Source organism: Pinus tabuliformis, chromosome 2_2 (assembly GCF_031772625.1).
Source record: "Pinus tabuliformis cultivar Carrire ecotype Pingquan chromosome 2_2, CPIR1, whole genome shotgun sequence".
Taxonomy (NCBI): domain Eukaryota; kingdom Viridiplantae; phylum Streptophyta; class Pinopsida; order Pinales; family Pinaceae; genus Pinus; species Pinus tabuliformis.
The window spans coordinates 1,156,333,275-1,156,342,391 of NC_142300.1; positions in this window are offsets into that span (position 1 = coordinate 1,156,333,275).

Here is a 9,117-nt window from a genome sequence, read left to right on the forward strand (position 1 = left end):
ATTTGATTCGGAGATTTATGTATGTATGAGTTATTGGTGATAAGAAGGTCAAACTCACATAGATGAGTTATAGAGTCATTTTATTCTTTTGATTCATATCTCTGCAGACTTGGCATGTACTCAGGGGGAGCATGAACAACATAATGTATATCAAAGGAGGAAAGTTACTTGGTCTGCCCTTTGCCCTTGACTTCAAAGGGGGAGAGTATTTTGGTGTTAGTATTGTGGTGTTGCATGTTATCTCTAACAGTTTCTACAGCTTGTAATAATCAAAACCATCATGATTGCCATCAAGTCCAAATGGGGAGATTCTTGGCATTATGATACAAGTGTTGTCCTTGATGACAAGTCCTTGATGGTAACTCACTCACAGGTGTTGGCCAGATAAATCGATCTTGCGAAGAAGGCTGATCTCCCTAGTATCAAAAGATATCTAGCAACAAGCAGACAAACAAATCTATCTTTCTCTAAACATATATGATTCATAAATAAAAACTATAGAGGTGTTTAGACCCTACCTTAAGTCCAACGCTAGTTTGTAGCAGCCATCCTTCAACCGTCCGAAAGAGTTTCCTTTTGAGAACCTGCAATCACAAACAAGCAAACATCAAATAACACCTGTATAGCTAATATCATAAATCATGTTCATTATGGTGATCAAGGAATCCATAAAATAAACCATAAAACAACAGCTTTAGAAAAACAAACTTATTTGTATTAACTTTGAAGTAGAAGAACCTTACAACCTTTTCAACCTTGATGTTGAACAAGCTCTTCCCAGGGTCTGAAACATGAATCTCCTTTACTTTGACAAGCCTTACACTCTTCCAAATGAGATCAAAGAGGTATGTAATCTCTCCTCATAAAAGCTCAATTAAGAAGACTAAGTTCCAGCAGCATTTCACCTCAAAAATATTCAGCTTTCAACCTCCCAAGTAACCAGCCCAATGCTTCATTTTATAGTGCATAGGAAGGAGGTTACAGGTCCACCTATGAAGGGATAGAGTCCTCCTTCAAAGGGATAAGCTCCTCACATCAAGGGGTTAGCTCCTTAAGGTATGGGATGCATGAACCTTAAGGGAGCGAACTTGCCACCTCAAGATTCCTTCCAGAAGCTTCTAGAAATGACTCAAAGTGAGTTTTTAAGAATATACTTGCGCTTTTTTAACTTTTACAAGGGTTCGCACCCATAACACAGAGATAAAGCGGTCAGATGCACAGGAGACATGACCTTCAGGTGCGGGACCGCAGGTAATGCTAAGAGAAAGTGCGGAACTAGAGTTTTAGAGACTTTTGAGGGCTTTCTCTTATTTTCAAGGCTTGATATGAAGAGATGAGGCTTAATACTTGCAAAGGAGGAAAGTTATGAGTGGTAATGGGCTCACACAGATTGCATAATGTCAAGGTGACAATTTTTTGTGCAACAGATTTCCCCCTAAAGTGCGAAGTCTGTAATAGATGAAGATAGAATTTTTCATATATGAAGAGTGAAGTAATTTATCATTTCAAGGATCATCCATGGACACCCTAGTTGGAACCTGTAAAAACATTCAATGCAAAAAATATATATATGTGAACATATCATCGCTAAGGTAGGCATTCCCATACTCAGATTAAAACTTACTAGAAAACTGACTAAATTGTTCTGATACAGGAATGATTTTGTAATATATCAAGAGTATAGACATATGTAGACATAGTATGGGCACAACTATCTGTTTATGAATAGTCCACTATATATAAATAATAAAATTCCTCGCAGCCTGGATGGTAGAATCTAGATCCAGGGTCTTGATTTTTGCTTCCCGAACTAGTACAATTCTATCCATGTGAATGAATGTGTCGAAGTCAAACATGGTAGAAACCACTTGATTGCTAGTCAATGATGTGAATTGTTAACAAGTGTGAGAGAAACCACTAGTAATTTCAATGGCTCTCAAAGTACCCAGTACAATCCATGAAATGTGCATAAATGAGCCGAAGTCGAACATGTCACGGAATCATTCGATCGAAGGTCAATGATGCAACCTATCGTCGAAGGCCAAAAACCTGCCATTAGGGCATGCAGATTTCAAGGTACTGACGATTTCTAGATCATCTTTCTAGATAATGAGCTGAAGTCGATAGAAAGCGATCTGTCGTAGGCAAGCCCACAACACAAAATCATAGATCAAGTTTTGAAGAAATATATTTGGCAAGGAATAACTCAAGGATGGTCAAAATGGATGAAAAATATTTTGCAGATAAATGGTTTATTTGAACTGACCTCTTGAACACATAATGACACTGCAGATGGTTTGGTGACAATTGACCCAAAGCTAATACCTAGAAACCGGCTGAAGACTTTCAATATGGTTTGATTAACTGTTAGGCAAAGGATTTCCCAACCCAGGTGAACAAAAAGTGTCGTGTTCAAGAGTGGTTAACTACTTTTCTAAAACACAAAGTGTAACAAACAAGTTCATTTTTCTCTCTTTTCCCCCACCATTTCTGGAAAGTACCTCTTTATTTTTGACAAGCTTGAGGAGGATAACATTTGCTTGTTTATAAGCTCATCCTTCGGATGAGTCCAACTTAGTTTAAAATTCGAACCCTAAGAAGGAGTGGTTCATTCCTGTTTAAAATTGAACAGGTCCTTTACTGTTAAATTTTAACGAGTCCAGTATAGGAGAAACTCGGTGTTTTTCAATTTTAGGGAGTCAGAAGAAAAACTTAAGAAACCTCCATGGGTGTCATTTTTCGTAAATTTGTGTCCCCCAAGCCCGAAAAAGTATAAAATAATAATTGATAGAACCGCTTGACCATTACGATCAAGGAGTACTTTTCATAATTAGTGGCTCCGATCCGAAAAAAATTAAAAAAGCGATCAAAGACACGTCATTTTAGAACCAGTATCGAACTTGAAACGACAAAAGTTCGGCGATCTGTTCATGTTTATACGGTCAGAAAAGAGTTGTAAGTGGACTGCCTTTTTATTCTATTTAATGAGTTAAAAGGGAAAAAACTTGGCAATCTTTTCATATTTTACGAGTCAGAAAAGAGCTTAAAAAAGACTCATCCTAGAGGAACGAGTGGTATAAAGGGTAGCAACTGGTTCCAATAATGGTGGAACTGCTCAAAACATGTAATGATTAAGAGGCTGGCTAACAAAACCACTCATAGTTGCGGTCCCTCAGGAAAGGAAAAACAACCAAGTGAAAGCATATGATCAACCAAAGAGATGGTGGCGATGGAATGAAAACAACCAAGGCTCATCTAACAGAATTTAGCGGATAAAGACAGCAATCACGAGATGTAAAACGGGTATGGGTTCATTTTTATACAAGCTTGAACCATAGAGAACTCTGCTTGGATTCGGTTTCATGTTTACGCAAGCTTGAAATGAAAAACTATGCTTGTTATAAGTTCGCATGCCCCCAACATAATGATGCAAATCGAGGTACATGCCCCCCAAGCTTCATTGCATTCAACAAGGTCAATGGAATGAAGGTTCACTTTCGAGGGAGTTGTTTCATTTTTTAATGAGGTTGACACAGTAAAAGAACTATCCTCATAACCCTTGTTTCATTTTTTAATGAGCTTGACACAAGACAAGGAACTATGCTCATGACTCCTTGTTTCATTTTTTAACGAGCTTGACACAAGACAAAGAACTATGCTCCAGACATCTGGTTTCATTTTTTAACGAGGTTGACATGGGAAAAACTATCCTCAAGGATCCTTGTTTCATTTTTTTTTTTAAATGAGGTTGAGACAGGAATAAACTATCCTCGAGATATCCAATTTCATTTTTTTTAACGAGGTTGACACAAGAACAAACTATCCTTGAGACAGCTTGTTTCATTTTTTAATGAGGTTGACACAAGAAAAAACTATCCTCGTGATATCCAGTTTCATTTTTTAACGAGGTTGAGACAAGAAAAAACTATCCTCGCGGTAGGTCAAGAATCAGAAAATGACTATACAGCCTGATATGAAATTTCAAAGGGACTCAAAGGCATCACGCCATGAAATGAATTCACCTCAGAATCGGAAGGTACGATCCAATGATCATCAAAAGCAATAGTGTTTGATGAAATCATATGAATAGTTGCAATAGAAGGTGATATGTTAGGAGGAGGGAAGGAAAAATTTCCTAGTAAACCAGAATCTTTAATCAAACCTACCCCAACATCCTTGTAAGGGATAGTTGTTTTACCGACGTGCTGAATGCTATCTGAAGAGGCTGGGTTGGATGAAAAATAAGTCAGCTGGTCTATTGTAACGATCTTTCCGTTATGAGGAAACTTAATAAGCTGAAATACTGATGAAACAATAGCAGTCATAGCATAAGACCAACTGCGACCCAGGAGAAGGTTGTAATCTAGAGGGGTATCAACCACTTCCACATCTAGATTAACGGTTTTTCCTTTGACCCCTATAGGTAAATCTTCCAAAATACCAAAAGGATGGAACCCTCAGCCATCAAAAGCCTTTAGAATTGTCGGAGACTGATTGAGTGTCAGAGAACCAAGCGATTTCCAACACTGGATCAACATAATACACGTAGAAGCCCCTTCATCAATCACAGTCTGAAAGCAAGGTCTGTTTTTTACTAACACTGGAATCTGGAAAGCCATTTGATGAGGAAGGCGGGGTGTACTATTCTCTAAATCGAAGATTATTAGGTTCGAATCCTGAATATCGACAGCTCCTATAGTAGACAATAGTAATTTACATTGTGCTGGGCATGATTGCAGCACTTCCAAAGCCGACATTGCTGAAGGGGCAATGGCTAGGTCTTCAACAATGTTATAATTTTGAGCAGCTCTCGCATGTGGATTGAAAGCTGATTTCCGAAATATACCTTTAGCAGGCGGTTTGGTTACTAAGTCTGGGTTGGGTTTCTCGATCTGTAGTAGACCGGAACCAGGACAAGGTGTCGTTGATGTGTTTGAATTAGAAGATTCTGCTTATTTACCACCAATAGGATTTTTACTACCATAATCTTGCGATCATATCGCAATGCTGACATGAGACATCATCATTATGGGTTCTTCTGAGGTATTCGAGGAAGAAACAACCACTTTACTATCTTGAGTAGGAGAAGGATCCTTCAAGATAGCAGGCATTTGAGAACCTTTAACAAATTTTGAAAACTCTACTCGATATGGGCATTCTTTGGTAAAATGATCCTCGTCGCAAATGAAACAAGGATAGCGAGGTTTTTGTTTTTCGTCAATAGATTCATTTTTATTTGTTTTATCTTTTGAATTTTGATTGTTTTTGTTCTTCCCCTTCTCTTTACTACCGGATTTGGTCGTAGATGAATCTACGACATGGACGTCGGCAGAAACTTCAGCGGAAGAATCTCCTTTCGGGGAATCAGGTAAAGTTATTGTAGGAGAAGAATTCTTTGAAGATTTTTTCTTGCTTTTAGTATTACCTGAACCAATCATACCATCAGCGGCATGAGAACCTGAAGGAGATGTAAGTTTTGGAAGATTAGGGATTTTTTCATGTAAAGTACCTAACTGTGTATAAATGAGGTCAAGGCACTGAGCCTGAGAAATGACTTGCTCTTCAGTGACAACTCCTACCTTAGATACATCTTCAGTGATTTTAGGTAACAATGATTTAACGAACAATTCCACTAAAATTTGATCCAGAATGAAAACTTTCACTAAACGCCTTCTATGTCGCCATTCATGAATATGATCAGAAATATATGTGGACATGGATTGTTTTAGTGAAGTTAACAGTTCTGTGCCATTGTCGTATCTGACAGGCAATTGAAAATGAGTTAAAAAAGCAGTGGCTAACTGACTGAAATTATAAAAAGAGCCTCGTGGTAACTCAATGTACCATTTGGCAGCAAGACCAATAAGAGTTCTTTGAAAAAGACGCAATCGAATTGAATCATCAACGATTGAATTAGATGCACACCAGAGGTGATAAGTCATAACATGATTTGACGGATCCTCACTTGACTTACCCTCGAATTTCGGGATATCACTGGGCAACTTATTAGGCATTGGCAGCCAATACGGAAGATAGTAAATCGGATCGTTCATAAGGCGCGACAAATCGAGGAAATCCAAAGTTGCAATAAATGGTAACTAACGGTTAGGGTCATGAAAACCTTGAGTAATGAGACCAGTTCTAGGAGGAGGATATCTAGGATAACCTGGAATCAGATTTTCATTACGAATGTTATAACCTCCTGGAAAACCAAGATTAACTAGACCAAACTGAGGTTGTTGAGGTTGTTGATAAGTATAGCCAAGGTACAGTTGATTCTGATAAACTGGGTTTTGTACAGTAGGACCGAACTAATACTGTCCCTAGTATAGTTGACTCGTGGCATTTGTACTTGGACCAGCTTGTCCTGTAGGCATCTGGACCGAAGTCTGAACTGTAGGTCCTCACTAGGGCACAAAGACTTGAGGAATTTGCACTGATGCAGGGATAGTAGAAACCGGAGCTACAGATACTTCATAAAGAGGTGTGGTAGGTTGAACAAGAGTTGCAGCAGTTTGAGGCAGAGTCTGAGGTGAGCTAGGCCCAGGCTGCTGAACTAAACCAGGTGCAGAGAGTTGAACAGTAGGTTGGACAAGTTGTTGGGTTGGACCAAAAACCAAAGGCTATCCAGCTTGATAAGGTAACTACACATTAGGTTGCAAAGTCTGTTGAGTTTGAGACGAATCCCACACCATGTTCATTCTGGGACTCATAAAAGGTTGTGCATATGGAAGACCATAACCTGGTTGAACGTAGGGCTGATAATTAGGTGGTATATTTCCAGCCCCTTGTAAAAATGATTGACTAGAAGGCAGTTGGAAACCTTGAGTTGGGTACTGACCTTGAGGTTGATAACCCTAAGGCACGTACTGAATCTGGGGTTGATAAGCATCCTGAGGAGTATACTTAGTCTAGGGTTAACCTTGGGGTATGTACTGTCCTGAAGGTTGAAAACCTTGAGGTAGCCCTCCAGGTGAAAACTGACTACTTTGGGGTTTCCCCCCAGGCGATAACTGACTACCTTGAGGTTGCCCCCCATGCGGTAACTGACTACCTTGTCCCCCAGGTGGTAACTGACTACCTTACCCCCTAGGCGGTAACTGACTACCTTGAGGTTGAGGATTTGGAATACTACCAAACATCATAAAGATTTGCTCTGCGTTCAATGTTTTAGTTCCATTATTACCAGGTGATAACGGATGTTCAGTCGGTCGAGGAGTTGCTCCTCAAAAAGTACCAGAAAGTGACTGGTACCCCAAAGGAACAGTAGGACCGCCATATAAAAATGTTTCCGGTGATTGGGAAAACATAGATAACTATCTTAACATAATTGATCAAGGATAATAATCTCTAGGTGTAGGATGAAAATAATCACACAGAAATAAAGAAAATTTCAATAAAAGCACCTAAAGTCTCTAAAGAAACAAACAACTGAATCACACACCTAAAAAATATAAGAGTTCAAACCACACACAAACAGTAACTTCCCATACTAAAAACACTAGTTGGTGATGAAATCCAACGTCGTAGAATTTTAATACAGAAAGGGCGGTTGGAACAGTTACCCTGACAACCTGCTTAATGAAACAGACTGGCACAAGTTTCTTCACAAAACCATCTCGAGTGAAGAGAACCCCCCAGAGAGTCCAAGTGAGTCTAGTTGACATCTGCTCCAGGTACAGTGAGACCCGTCCTTCACCGTCACCTTAGGAAATAATCTTAAGTTTATGGACACTAAGGTTACCAACAGCAACAAATACAACTGGGGGAACAGTCTACAATCCGATCTACATGCAAGGGAAGAGTAACAAAGCTCAATCCCATTGAAGGCTCCTCGACATGATCAATCTGAGGTTTACCAACAAGTGACCCCAGGCTCCTCGACAATGGTTAATCCGAGGTTTATCGTTTATAATATGCGCAAATCTTCTATCTTTCCCAATGAAACAGACTTGATTGTCTCAAAGGTTCGACATGATCTCATGATTGACTCCTTTAAGAGTTGCTTCCCATAATGTATCAATTACAATTGGATTTATTTCCTACCGCAAGATATAGCTACTTGTTTGTTTTAACTATCTTGGAGAGTTAATTACTCTCTACTCCAAGATACTAGCCTAAGCTATATTGGTGATAAGAACCCTAGAAAAAAAAAAGATTGTTAGATCAATTTTAATTAAGCGTTACTTTTATGGGTTTTTCTTTAAGTCAATAGGTACGGAAATGAAACTTTGATGGTGTGAAGACTCGACTCCAAAAACACTAAAAATTGCACCTAAAATGATAAACAATTCGGTTTCTTTCAATGAATTCCTAGCTAAAAGAAAGAGTTCGAGAATGCAATTCTTTGAGAAACAAATCCTTCTTTCAACATGTAAATGAAAATAAAATATTTTGTCTTTTTCAATAAGAACTCAAAACGAAACTACTAATTATGCTCACAATAAATCCCTTTCTTTTTCAAAACTCAAAACTACAAAAAAAAATTTTCTTCAAAAGAGATCTATAAGTTCTAGAAAACACTCAAAACTACAAAACTAATTTTGAGATCTAAAAACTTAATTGAATAAAAGCTTCAATTATTTTTGAGGACGTTTTACTTAGTTATTCAGTAAACTAAGGATTCATTTGTTTAGAATAAAAAATCAATCAGAAAACATCCAAATATGTTTTCTTTTGTAAAAATGAAATTCAAAACTTATAACAAAGTTTGTTCAAAGATTTGCAAAGAGAAAACTAAATCTATTTCTCACAAAGGACATATTTCACAACTCAGTCAGACTCATCAAGAAGACTAAAAATACACCAGGGTAATCTAAGGTTTCTCAAGCTTCTGATCTTTGAGTCACTACAGAGACCAAGTGAAAACCACTCCAGGCATGCAAAACTTCTAGAAAATCATCTAAAACAAAAATACCAATGGAACTCACTCACAAGAGATTTTTGACAGAACACATGCAGATCTGGGTAGACACTAAAAGTCGTAAATGAAACCTAAACTTAACTGGAAGAAAACATTTTAGGTTTCTTTAAAAGAATTTACAGGGTCTGAAGAACCAGATGCAATACCGCTCTGTGTACTAAAGGAAAAGTGCGGAGATGTCCGCACTGTCTATA